General features: G+C 40.9%; 1 long non-coding RNA gene across 1 annotated transcript; it reads left to right on the forward strand.

Moving 5' to 3' along the window:
- The first annotated feature begins 5,472 nt into the window (after positions 1-5,472).
- LOC140814282 (uncharacterized) lies at positions 5,473-6,757 on the forward strand. The gene is made up of 3 exons (XR_012114087.1): positions 5,473-5,632; positions 5,742-5,813; positions 6,328-6,757. It is a non-coding gene; the product is annotated as an uncharacterized lncRNA (long non-coding RNA).
- Positions 6,758-14,096: the final 7,339 nt, after the last annotated feature.

Genomic DNA, 14,096 nt, shown 5'->3' on the forward strand with positions numbered 1-14,096 from the left:
CCACATACAAATACAACAACAGCCTCCCTTCGGGGGTGAGCAAAGCTCCGTATGGAACAACCATAATAAATACAAAAGATATCTACACAATAATATATGATATGCAAGGTATGTATGTCGTGGTGATATCAGGTCAAATGTCCATCCACTGAGCATGTATCATAATCAATAGAATCGCTATCAAATCAATGCTTGAGCTGGCACACCGGCCTCAATAATGTATAAGGGATAATCATATGATAGCGTCAACAAAGCGCCATCAAATCCCAAATCTAAATCAATCAATCATAGGGGCCACAATCAATCAATCTTGGCATGGATGACAAGAGCATCATTATGTGGTAAGAAAATACCCTGTAAATCTTGGTTTAGTAGGCTCCTCTTCTCTTTTGGAATTTTCTACTCCCATAATATCTCTTCGACTCCAAGCTTTCCTCTCCCTGTTGGAGTCCCCTTTTGTAGATCCTCCTGAAATCATTTTTATCACCCCTAAGGTGGGGGATTTCCTCTGATCTTTGTCCTCCCGGGCCCTTTTTGATATATGAGGCATGTCTCTGGTGCATGAGACTGGTCTGGAACTCGGAGATTGGGATGGAAAATAGGCCCCAAGCTCTGGGGTACCTAAGAGAGTCCCATAACTTTCTTAGATACTGGTTTGGTTTCTTCAGGATTTGTTCGAGGATATTCCGTCTTTAATGGCCTGCATTTATGATGACACTTTTTATGAAATGAAAAAAATTTCTTATCCATTCCCTGAACAGGGGGAGGAAGATGTGTTAGAAAATCGATCTCATTCTCATCAAAAAAATGAACATTTTGGTTCTTTGAATAGTTAACGGGGGTGTATTGCGAGAAACGCCCCAGATAACTTCCTTTAGAGACCCGATCCTCTGGTCTCCCTAACTTCTCGCCTCTTTCTCTTCTCCCCGCCTCCATCTTTTGTTTCTGGGCCTCCTCCATGTTGATATATTTTTCTACCCAGGACAACAAATCTTCAAAGTCCCGGGGTAGTCTTTTTACCAGTGATCGAAAGAAATCACATTCTTGCAATCCATGCATGAAGGCAGTAATTTTTGTCTCGGGGACACGTGATGGTACCTCTAGTGCCGCCTTGTTAAATTTGCGAACGTAAGCCCAAAATGATTCATCTCAGTCTTGTTTGCTTTCAAACAGGCTGAAAGAAGTCTTCTTGTGCCTCTTACTGCTACTAAAATGGTGCAAAAAGACCTCTTGAAATCCTCAAAATTCCGTATGCTCCGGGGCTCCAATCTATCAAACCATCATTGAGCAGAGTCCACCAACGTATTCAAAAACGTCTTGCATTTGATCTCATCACCAATGTATCATGGCCATATTTTCAAATCGAGTTAAGTGTTCTTCAGGATCAGAACTACCATCATACTCCCCGATGCTTGCCGACTTGAAATGGGCAGGCAATGACTTATCAATAACGTGGGCAGAGAAAGGGCATCCTCTCGCAGGCTCGGGGAACACATGAAGATCCAGCTTGACCTTCCAGCTTTTAAAACTTTTTCCTCAAATCTTCTAGTTCCTCGGCCAAAGTTGGGGCCCTAGAGCACTCTGGCGAACTTTCTGCCTCTTCGTCTTTTCCTGGAGGGGAAGACTTCTCTTTTGCCCCCTCCTGGCATTTTTCCTGGTTGTCACCAGGAGGTAACTTTTCCAATACAGCTTTATGAACGGCTGCCGCTATGATTTGAGTAAGTTGCTCCTGGTTTAATACAAAGTTCGTTGAGACGGACCTTCTTGAGGGACCTCCGAGTCAGAGGCATTATCCCTCCTTGTGGTTTTTCTTGCGGAAACCATGATCAACGTCTTAGATCGAGATTTTCCACAGATGGCACCAATGATGTGATCCGAGTGAATTGGGTGAGTTGGGTCAGGGCAATACACTGAATTGGATAAGAGTGTTAAAGAAAAATGAGCAAGAAAATATATCCTGAGATAAAGATATATTTGTATATTATGGTTGCATATGTGTCCTGCAAACAAGAAGATGAACTCGTGAATGGGCACCGGAGGGGTATCCGGCGTGGCCACTCTGATGCTTAAGTCAGCAGATGAAGATCATGAAAATGGGTGTGCGTGTTGGTGTAGGAGTATACATGAATATGTAACTATGCGGAAAAATTCTTTGAATAGAGATCAAACCTGCTATTTATAGGAAGGAAATCAATGATTACCTTGTTTTCAGTGCCAACTTACTAATTAGGGCAATATGGCTGCCCATACCCTACTTCTAACAACTTTTTTGATACACCAAACCCTTGAGATTCTGACTATAATGATTGTCAATCATAAGGTATCCAATACTGGTGCACTGAAATGAGGTGATACTTTTGAGGTGGCCCAGGTAGAAATCACTAGGGAGATTGTCTGAAAGCCCATGTTATGCTAGCCTGGGGTGAAGATGTCTCTGACATTCACCTACCCGGCTAATTATAAGCTTCTGCTACAAACTCACCATGATTCGGGTTACCCATTTAATGTCTCGGGTCATCCATGACTCGGCCTCTTCCGAGGGTATCACCACCATTTCCAATCATTTTGTCGAACCAGATTTCCGAAGCGGTTAAAAAATCCAAATATTTCAAGTTCGAGTTCTATGAGGCTGGCAAGAAAGTCGAACGCCTTTGCTTAAGTCTACACTCTACTGCTCTTTGCGTCATCCACCACTGTGGAGCCCCATTCTACGAGTGCGCCATCAGTTTGTACTTTTAATGGCGGTTGAAACTCTTGTCCCAATGAGATCTGAGATTTGATCAAATCTCATATTTATCGAGGCTTTTATTTATTGATGAAAATGTCTTCATAGTCCTAACTGTCCTTGTGTTCGGATATCTCAGCCACACTAATGTGCTTGGACTCTTAGGGAATGGTCCGTGAGCTTGACTTTATCATAATTTGCATGAGCTTGGCCCCTTGATATTTTTTTAGCTCGGTCTTTTTTGGAAGAGACTACAGGCTCGGACTTTTCACACCCCTGGTTAATAATGAGACATGACTCTTAACGGGCTAAGCCAATTTCAGATATGGGCTTGGGTCCACCCAGATGTGGCAATTTTATAGGTACAATTGTACCCCTCTTTTTAGTATAAAAGAAGTATGAAGTTTAGACTAATAATCTTGTTGGATCACGAGCCCCATTATTATGTCATTGTTCTTGTCGTTTGTTTGTTCCATCCTAGTTGGCATGATGGATGGTTTAGATTTCGACTCAAGTGCCACACAGAAGAACGACCAACTTTTCTGATGGTTCAGTTCCTGAGGCGTACGTACATCTACCTTTCCACATCTGGGCCATTAGTTTCATTTCGATCGGGTGTCCAGCGTAAGACTCATTCGAGTATAAATAGGAGCTTCCCCCATTCATTTACACTTCTATTTCCTCCAAGCCGTCATTTTGTTGGATTTAAAAGAGCTTGCCCGACCTGCCCATCTCATTACTGACCACTTATCATCTGGCCCATTTCAATAAGTTCACTTAGCCTAATCAAACCTAGGCTTAAGGGTGCCTTCCCCTGATAAGTCTGTCATACAAGAGTTAGTAGATTTTCTGGATGTCCCCTCCTTTCCAATGGAATAATCGGGTCCGACCCACAGAGGAGGACCCCGAACTGAGCCCTACCAAGACCCACACCTCCAAAATAAAAAGAATGAGTCAATTAAAAGCCGATGAAGTCCGATTGAAATAGAAAGACTTCATTTCGGACCCCAACGCGGACCAAGCAAAACCTTCCTTGTTTTTATGTAAGCACTCTAAGAGCCGACCCCTCAAGGGCTCTTCTAACATTTTGGCTATCCGAACCATTCTGTTTGGGGAAGAGACAACAACCCTTTCACTTTCCTCCTTGGTCATGACTTGGACGATGTCCTCTATTAAGTTTAATTGATCAGAACTTTCGGGCCCTGGTCATATGGGGTGTTCTATCTTAATAGCTTTCTGTCCAATTGTTACCTCATCCACATAACACTTTCGGGAAATTTTTTGATCCCTTGTTACTTTTGTCATTTCCTACCAAGAACTTGATTTTCTGATGCAAAGTCAAGGCCACCACTGTAAAAACAGTAATGACAGGTCGGCCCAAAATTACATTGTACGCTAACGGAGCATCAACACGATTATAAAACTCCTAATTCTGGTCTTTTGAGTGTGCGCCTCTCCTACATGACTTAGAATTATACACAAAACCAGTTTGTCCTACAGCTTCAAGAAAGAAGAGCCCAGGTCAACATGGAATTTACTGCCGAGAGCCACCGCAAATGTAAATTTAAACTTTTTTGTACGTTAAATGTGCATGTGTGAAGCATTTTCAGAGATATCCAAGAAAGCACCGATTAAATTATATATCTTCTCCAAGGAACCAAGAAGCAAGGAGGAGAAGTGGAACTGGTGCCTCCAAACACTCAGCAGAAAAGTAGCAAATGATGATGGGAAAGGAGAATTCGGTAGTAAACACCTGTCATAACCTGAGAGAGAGCTTACCTGAACGAGGAACCATGAAGCGCGAGATGAGGTAAGCAATATATTGTGTTTTCACATATACCTAGAAAGTTATTGTAGAAATAAGGTTTATAAATAAATTTCTCTTTTTACTATTTATTAAATAAATAGTAATTAAGTTGATTAAAAATGATAAATTTAAAAAAATGATAGATTGGTAAAAATGTAGAAAAAATATTGATTCAATGAAGCTATGCTTTTTTCCTTTGCTTAAGGACCCCTTCGCCCCGAGCCATCACACGAAAAACTATAACCAAAATATTTTTTTATATAACATTAAGTAATCTAAAATTCAGATTATAAATTTGAGATCGATGAAAAAAGAAATTAAGTCCATGTATACGAGACACAAAGATTATAATATAAGATGTTATTGATATTTGACGGAATTTTATTTAATTAAGTGAAATATGTACAAAATTAATAAAATTTTATGAGATTTCATGGATTTGAATATTTCAAAAAATAAAATTATTTTCACTATTAAATTACATTACTTATAAATATAAATTTTTTAAATTTTTTTTACAAAATACCATTTATCCAAATCTATATTATCAGTTAACACTTTTAAATTTTTTTATATATTATTTATTTTTTCTTAAAAAAACTTAATTATTTTTAATACTAGAAACCTAATTTATCAAAAAAAATTAATTTTTTTTAATTTCATAATCATTAAATTTTATGTTTTTTCATTTCTTAAAAAAATTATCTAATAGAAATATTTTTTATATGTTAAAAATATATTTTTGTTCTTGACAAAAAAATATATGCGTATTTATATAAATATTAATAATAAAAAAATAATTTTAAAAATAAATAACACAAAATTTATTAATACAAAAAATATTTTTTAAATTATCACGTCAAATCAAAATCAATTCCAAATCCAAATAAATATTTTTTTTATTTATTTATGTCAGACACTTTAATTTTTCCAACTTGAAATTATCTCTGACTCTGCTTCCATCGATCACTCTGATTTCTCTTCGCCTTCACATCGTCTGCGGTCTAACACTAGTTCACCCTAATTCTTCTCGAAATCGTCTGCGACTCTGCGTCTCCTTCATCTTCGAACCAATATACAGGTTTCGTGTAAGCTTATAGGTAAATATTTTTTATTTTGTGAAGATGAGTTTACTTTGTTTATGTTTTGCTGTATTTGAAGGGAGTTCGGGCTGTATATGCTAAACTGATATTATTTTATTTTCTGCAGACATATCTCGAGTAAAGGAGCTCAAGGATGTACTCACACTGCTAGGGCTGTCTAAGCACTGAAAAAATTCAAGTGAGATCAAAGAAAGATAATTTTTTTTTTTGTGTCTGCTAATATTAAACAAGGTAGACATTTCCTTGACTAATAATAGCTCCTCCTATGACCTCAAATTGATTATCAAGTATCAGGATATTCTCATACTCTAATACTATATAGATGAAACTTTATGAACTGAAAGCTTTTCTTCATCAAAAGAATAATTATATCAATATTGTTTTAACTTGGATTTGGCCAAACCTATTAAAAAGAAGCATATTTGCATGAAAGCAAAAAATAATCCCAATCTTCTTAAGTTGACTCCTCAAATTTTCTTGTGGCTCTCTCATGGCATGTTAACTGTCTCCCTCGAATTGGTTTCACGGTTAAACCATGAAGGTCATTGAATTTTGAGAGCCAATGCATATAACATCTTATTGATTGGTGTGTATGTTTGTAATCTAATCATTACTTCATTTACATGCATGATCTGCACAATCTTTCGCGAACTAGTTTGTTCATAATCAATTATTCAATTTCATAAATGCAGAGCTGAAAAATGGAAAAAGGCTATGTAGATTTCTTGTTGTTATGAGTCTGTTGGGACTGGTGTTTATTATGGTGGAGTTCTGCCTAAAACAAGCCTCTTGTGTGGATAAGTAGAGTCTGTTGGGACCGGTGTTTATTATGGTGGTTGGTCGAGTTCTGCCTGAAACACTTCTATTGAGTGGATCAGCGGGGACTGGAGAAAGATCACTTCGAAGAAAGACGGTGGTCTCTACAAATTGACGCTTACTTTCTCCTGTTTTTCTGATTTAAAATTCCTACAAAGTTTTAGTTTTTTTCTGTTTCTACATTATTGTCTTTCATCTTTGTGGAATTTTCCATGTTTTCACACCTTTTTCAACCGTGTTGGTTTCCTTGCCGCTTTTCCCATTGACCATACCGAGTCATCAGATATTTCACTTTTTTCTACGTGCGTATCTATTCGTTTTCATTCTTGTTTATCCATTTTTGTTGCATCCATTCTTTGAAAATATTTATCCCACAATGTGTGCTGGAACATAATGTGTGTCGTGCGTATCCGGGGGCGGATTTAATAACATTATTACAGTACAGAAATATTTTTCCAGTATACAAATTAAAATTAAATGCACACTGTTGTTTTGGTGGTCCAACCCCTCTTCTTTTCACACTTAGACTCATGTTCTAGTCATCTAGATCACATTTTTTTCCTTCTTAGTTATCTAATTTATACTACCGGTCCTGCACATGCGTTGCGTTGCATGGACTTTACTTACATTAGATTTGGTGTATATTGAGAGAAATTGCTAGAAATTTGAGCATAGAAACCATCATTGGAGACTTCAAAAATTTAATAGAGCTTCAAATTTCTTTTAGTTAGATAATTGTATTTGATAATTATTTTTTGTAATATATTAGTATTCTATTTATTTTTTCAATTATTTTATTTTTGTTGTTGAAAGGTAAATAATTGACCCGTTAGTAGTGCACCTCACTTTAACAAGGCCACGTTGTCCCAATATCCGATGATACCGATGTGACTTTGTGAACCTCGTGTCTTCAATAATTATTGTACTCTATATGCATGTCTATTTATTATTTTTAAATTATATGGTGCCATTAGTCGTCGTAAATTGCGGTGAATTGTTTTGATATTCCTAAGTATGCCCATGATTAAACTTCATCAAATATTGTTCTACTAAAAATAACCAATAAATTATCTTACAGCACAGATGGATAACAAATATATATCGAATGTTTGATAAACTTTATCTAAATCTACAGGTAGTTTACTGGAGAACAGTACAACGGATGACTCAAGGTACTCCTTTGCGCGTTTTACCCAAAATATGAAAAAGGAGAACTCTGATCAAGAGGTAATCTATCTCATGTATATTTTCTTATTGTTCTTTCATTTTTAAATTTTTTAATTCTGATAAACAATATTCGGGTACCATTAGTTATTACCAATGTGAGTTTTGAACTTTAAACCAAAAGGTCTATTTCACTCATTTAAATAAATAAATGAATTTTTAGTATTTCAAGTAGATCTCAAGGATATATACTTATATGTGGACGTGATTTTTTAGGGATTGATCGAGGAAATCTCGAGTTTGCATTTGAGGTAAAAAATTTATTTTTTCGGTTTTAACCCGAATCAATCCGAAATTTAAACAAATTTTTCTCAACTCAATTCATGACCCAATTGTGCCATACTAGCCTCCAAATCACATAGACCAGACCACTTAAGGCCCTCAAACATCCTTACAGCACGTGTTCCCCTTCACCCTACTTGAACCTTTAGCGCTAACCCTTCGACCCATGCCCCGAATCACCAAGGCCGGACCCTAGCTAGCTACCCTAGGACCATTACTGACCACGTAGTACCCTCACTGGACTAACCCTAAGGCCGTCGACACACCATGCACGCCGGTCTACGTTACTCGTCGGAGCGCGAATGCAACTTATAACCATAATGCATGAAACTTTAAAATATCCATCCAATAACACATAACCATGCAATATTCATGCATTAAATGCATAAAAATCATTAATTACATATTTTAAGTAAAATCCTAGATTGCATGCAGTCGGGTTACGTAGTTCGAATTTTCTAGATTTTACAATTCTCCCCCCTTAAAATGAATTTCGTCCTCGAAATTTAAATTGTACCAAATAAATCCGAGTAACGACTTCTCATCTCGATCTTCATCTCCCAAGTAGCCTCCTCCTCAGAATGATTCAGCCACTTGACTTTGACCATGTGGATCACCTTGTTCCGGAGCCTCCTCTCTTGTCTGTCCAATATCTGAGTAGGTCTTTCCTCGAAAGACAAGTTCAGTGTCAGCTGAAGTGGCTCATTATTTAGCACATGCGAATGATTCAACATGTACTTTCGCAGCATGGAGACATGGAACACATTATGAACTCCCGCCAGATTCGGCGATAATGCAACTCTGTAAGCGAGTTTCTCAACTCTATCCAGGATCTCAAACGGCCATATGTTTCTAGGACTGAGTTTGCCATTCTTCCCAAATCTCATCACACCCTTCATCGGTGTGACATTCACGAACACATGATCCCTTAAGACAAACACAAGATCTATGCGTCGCTGACGCGCGTAATCTTCTTCACATGAGAGAGAAATGACCAAAAAACCTCTAGGTAAGAATTTCAAGTCGAACGATCGCACTAGTCCCATTTTTTCGAAAGCCACAGAAATTGAAGAATTAGGGACTAAGGACCTGTTCCCCGAAATTTTACCGACTAACGCATATTTAAAAGGTTCAATCAGTGAAGAAATTACCTCAACCGGGAATCGGATACCCGGCTTTCCATCCATAATAGACGGCTCAGGCAGCTCCTCCATCGAATTACGCACATCCTCGAAACTTTTCTGCACGGTGCGAGGAGATGGAGGTGCAAGAGCGTCACGAAAAGAAACAGAAGCCCGAACCTCAGCACGAAGGACAGGTTTGACCGTAGATGCAGAACCATTGACTGCCGAGTCAACTCGGTCAAACCGGCGGTTTGACTCGCCCGAGTTGACCCGCGAGTTACCGACCGTAGTTGCAGCGATCGACGGCGCCGGCGAGCTGAGCACAGAACCGGGACCAGTAGGCGAAGAACCGGACGTTGGAGGGGCCGATTGAACACGAGAAGCGGATGAAATCGATGGAAAATCGCCGATTTGGGCGTTTCCGATCAGCTGCGAATTACATGAAATTGAAGAGATAATTGGATTACCCATTGAAATTTGAGTACACGGTTCAAAGGAATTCACCAACGGAGCGGCGACGACGCCGGAATTGAAGAAAAACCCCGTCGACGTTAGGGTTTCAGCGGAGCAAAGTGTAGATCTGAAATTCCCGTCGGAATTGAACACCGATGACGACGGGGCTTGTGGCGTTGGAATCGTCTGGTCATGGGCTTTCCAGATCTGGGTCCCGACTGAACATAGGTTGCCGGAATCGACCGGCGTGGACGGAAACGTAGGATGTGGCGCGGTGAACAGTACCGGCGCAACTTTGGATGGTAAATCGGCTGGGCAAACGGACTCCGATCTTTCTGATTTTTTGACACATGAATCGCCGTGAAAAGGCGCTTTCAATGATGTATGATCGGCGGCAATCGGACCGGTGGAGACCGTCGACGTAAAATTGACCGGAATTTGCGGAAATGGAAGAGTCGATTTGGACGGGCAAACGTTTTCCAATGAAGCTGATTTTTGAGTATGTTGTTCGTCAAGGTGAGGCGAGTTCGGTGAAGTGGTGAACCGGCCGGGAACCGGCGGCAGGCGACATGGCGGCGGGGCAGCAAGGTTTAGGCGATTTTTGGGTTATTTTTTTGGGTTTTTTTGGTTGAGAGCATTTTGCAAGCTGGGGTCTGGTTTGGTTTGGTTTAGGGTTTAGGGTTTAGGGGTTTAGGGTTTAGGGTTTTTTTTTTTTTTTTTAAAATAAAACACCGCCGGAAGCGGAGGGGTTAGGGTTTAGGGTTTGGGGTTTGGGGTTTAGGGTTAGGGGTTTAGGGTTTAGGGTTTCGGGTTGGGGGTTGGGGGTTTTAGGGGTTGTGGTTTTAGGGTTTAGGGTTTAGGGTTTAGGGTTTAGGGTTAGGGGTTTTGGGTTTTGGGGTTAGGGGTTAGGGTTAGGGTTAGGGGTTAGGGTTTAGGGTTTAGGGTTTTAGGGTTTTAGGGTTTAGGGTTTAGGGTTTAGGGTTTAGGGTTTTTTTTTTTTTTTTTTTTTTTTTAAAAAAAACACCGCCGGAGGCGGGGGGGTTAGGCAGACCCCTACCTGTATATATCCACAAAATAGACAGTAACAAAATACAGAAGACATAATAAAAACCTAAAAGAGGAGGTGGATAAAACCAAAACCTCCTCAAAAAGGCTAAAGCAGTAGAAACGAAAAAAAACAAAGCACCTAGGGGAGTAAATACAGAAGCAAAACTAACCCTAGAAAGCTACTGAAAAAACGCCAGAAACTAAACAAATACAAACAGCACTAATAACAACATTCTGAGGAAGACCAAATGATAACGGCGAGATGAACGCATAGTCAATGCAGAAGCTCTCATCCCTGAGCTATCACCCTGGAGAATGCTATATGTCAAAATGAATATAATCTGGTAGCTGACAACTGTTCCGAACCCTCCAGTCAAAAGAATGTCTGGCCAGGAAGTCACTATACAATGGCGATCCCAGAGCAAAATATAGATCGCAATCCCGCCAGAACAAAAGATATCCAACATATGAAGCAAAAGAACATAAAGCACAAGCCCATGAAGTAGAAGTCTGACGAACATGGCAAGAAACAGAGGATCATCCTGAAAGCACCCTGTGAATCCACCATGACATCCAGCAAAAACCTCTACTATAGCTGATACGGCGAGCAAGGAGAACCAGCAGTAAACGCCCGCCAGGGACCATGAGTGGGTCAAAGGAAAGCACCACCAGAAACAGTGCAGAAACCCACTCCGAACAAACAAGAACAAACATGTCATGAGCAAGTGTCTGTACCCACTTGCACGGACCATATGAAAGTGGAAAACATCCAGCAAGAACAATAACCAGGACGAACACATCCTGTGCCAGTGTCTGGACCCACTAGCACAGAGAAAATGTGAATGACAAACAAATTCCCAGAGTAATATACCTGCAATAAAAATACATATATATATATATATATATATAATATCCAACATATGTGATACAGAAAGAGATCCAAAAAGAGGAAAGGGCACAAATGGCTAAGAGTATCTATATCTAAGGTAAGGGAGCCCGGAACGATCCGAACGGGCAAGGATGGAGATATCTCTAGGTAGGGAAGGACCTAACTCTAAGGTATAATTCCTGAGTAAATGAGCCCTCGCCGCCAAGGCATCCGCCACCGAATTCCCTTCCCGGTAAATATGCGATAGATGAACTGAACGCCCCCTCATCAGCAAACGAATCCGTGTAACAATATGCTCAAGATCCCAAGTACACCGGCGGGAGCGAAGTATAAGAAGAGATATACGAGAGTCAGTCTCAATCCAAAGAGGGAAGAAATGAAGATCAGAAGAAATGAGAAGACCCCTCCAAATAGCCCAAAGTTCTGCCCGGATATTGGTCCCAACTCCAATGAACTCACTGAAAGAAACCAGCACCTGACCAGAGGAGTCACGAACAACACCACCAATAGTAGAAGCTCCAGGACTACCTCTCGAACTCCCATCCACATTCAGTTTGAAGCACCCAACCGGCGGTCTCAACCAACGGACAATCGCCATTTTATGAACCCTGCGCGTATCAACAAAAAACCCCAGCGACCTCGCAGCATGTAAAACACCACGCCAGTGCATAGGTTTAACAGTAGACGCAGCGTGAGCGAGACGCAAATAGGACAAAATCTGAGACTTAACAGTCTCCCCAGAAATGTGCAAATGACGGTGTTTCGCATCATTCCTAGCTGTCCAGAGAAACCATAAAACAATGAAAGGCAAAAACTCCTTCACGTGGCCTCTAGGTGTCCACCCCGGATGCCTCTTCCAAGCACTGAGGAAGAGTCTGAAATCACTAGTAAGGGGAATACGGACATGAAAAACAGCCCCAAAAAAATGCCATACAGATCTGGCAATAGGGCTGTCAATGAAAATGTGCGTGAATGTCTCAGGCATCTCACAGCACTGACATTTAGACGCCAACTCGAAACCACGACGCTGGAGAACATCGTCAACTGGAAGCCATTGATGCCAAAACCTCCATAGGAAGAAAGACATAGTAGGCCTCAGCCAACTGCCCCAGCAAGGAGTGAATATATCAGAAACTTGGTCTCTCATGCGGACAAGCTCCCAAGCGGATTTTATCGAAAAAACACCGTCAGAACTATGCACCCAAATGGCCAAATCGGGCTCACCCAATGCAATAGGGATCAGAGCAATAGTCTCAGCAATAGAGGGAGGAACAACTGAACAGAGGAAATCAAAATCCCAAACCCCATCTGAAATAAAGTGAGAAACACGGACACCTCGATCCCCCCTAACCGGTAACTGACTAGATAATGGAACATCCCCACACCAGATATCATCCCAAAAATTAACATCTCCCATCCCAACTCTCCATCGAATGCCAGATTCAGCACGAGGCCTAATCTTAAGCAAACGACGCCAAGTGGGAGAAATGAACCCAGTAGATGAAACACAAGCTGGACGCACCAACTGGCAGTATTTTCTCATCATGAATTTGGCCCATAGGGATGAACCTTGACGAAAACGAAACCATAATTTAATGGAGAAGCTTTCCACAATATCTTTGAGCCTGCGAAATCCAAGACCCCCTTCAGAGACAGGAAGACATGCACGAGACCACCTCGCCCAATGCCATTTCTTATCCAAGGGTCTGGACCCCCACAAGAAACCATTGAAAACCTTCTCAAGCCTCTCCATAACTGCCAGAGGTGGCTGGACTACCTGGAACATGTAAAGGGGAACCGAAAGAAGAACACTCCTAAGAAGTGTCATACGACTCCCCGGGGAAAGCGTTTTAAGCTCCCAACCCTCCAACTTCTTACTCACCATCTGCACAAGGGGATCAAAAAGAGAGCAAACTCTATTCCCACGAAACAAAGGAACTCCGAGGTATTTGATAGGAAGATGACCCTCCCCAAACCCAGTGATACGAAGGAGACGGGAACGAGTACGACCAGAACACCTCGGAGGCAAAATAATGGCGCTCTTAAATGCATTCACCAACTGCCCTGAGCAGTTTTCATAGTGATGCAAAAAAGCCATGAGACTGTTCATCTCACGAGTCCCACCAGTGGCAAAAATAATGATATCATCAGCATAAGCCAGGTGGGAAAGAGGGAGATCACAACCTGATCGGTACCTAATCGCAGGATACTGACGATAAAGACGATCAAGCCCACGCGAAAGGTACTCAGCCCCCAGAATAAAAAGAAGAGGAGACAAAGGGTCCCCCTGCCGGAGACCCCTAGTGGATCCAAAGAATCCGGTGAGTGAACCATTGATATTAACAGAAAATTGGCAATGAGAAATGCAGGCAGATATCAACGACACAACCTGGTCTGAAAAGCCATAATGCCTCAAAACATCCAACATAAAAGACCATTGGACCCTATCATAGGCTTTGGCCATATCTAATTTCAAAATAACATTGCCACCACGGGTGGGGAGAGAAAGACTATGAGTAAGCTCTTGAGCAAGGAGGATATTATCCGAAATCACCCTCCCTGGAACAAAGCCACTCTGGTTCCACGAAACAAGCCTCTCCGCCACCACCTTCAATCGAGAATATAA

This window comes from Primulina eburnea, chromosome 1 (genome assembly GCF_022965805.1).
Source record: "Primulina eburnea isolate SZY01 chromosome 1, ASM2296580v1, whole genome shotgun sequence".
Classification (NCBI taxonomy): domain Eukaryota; kingdom Viridiplantae; phylum Streptophyta; class Magnoliopsida; order Lamiales; family Gesneriaceae; genus Primulina; species Primulina eburnea.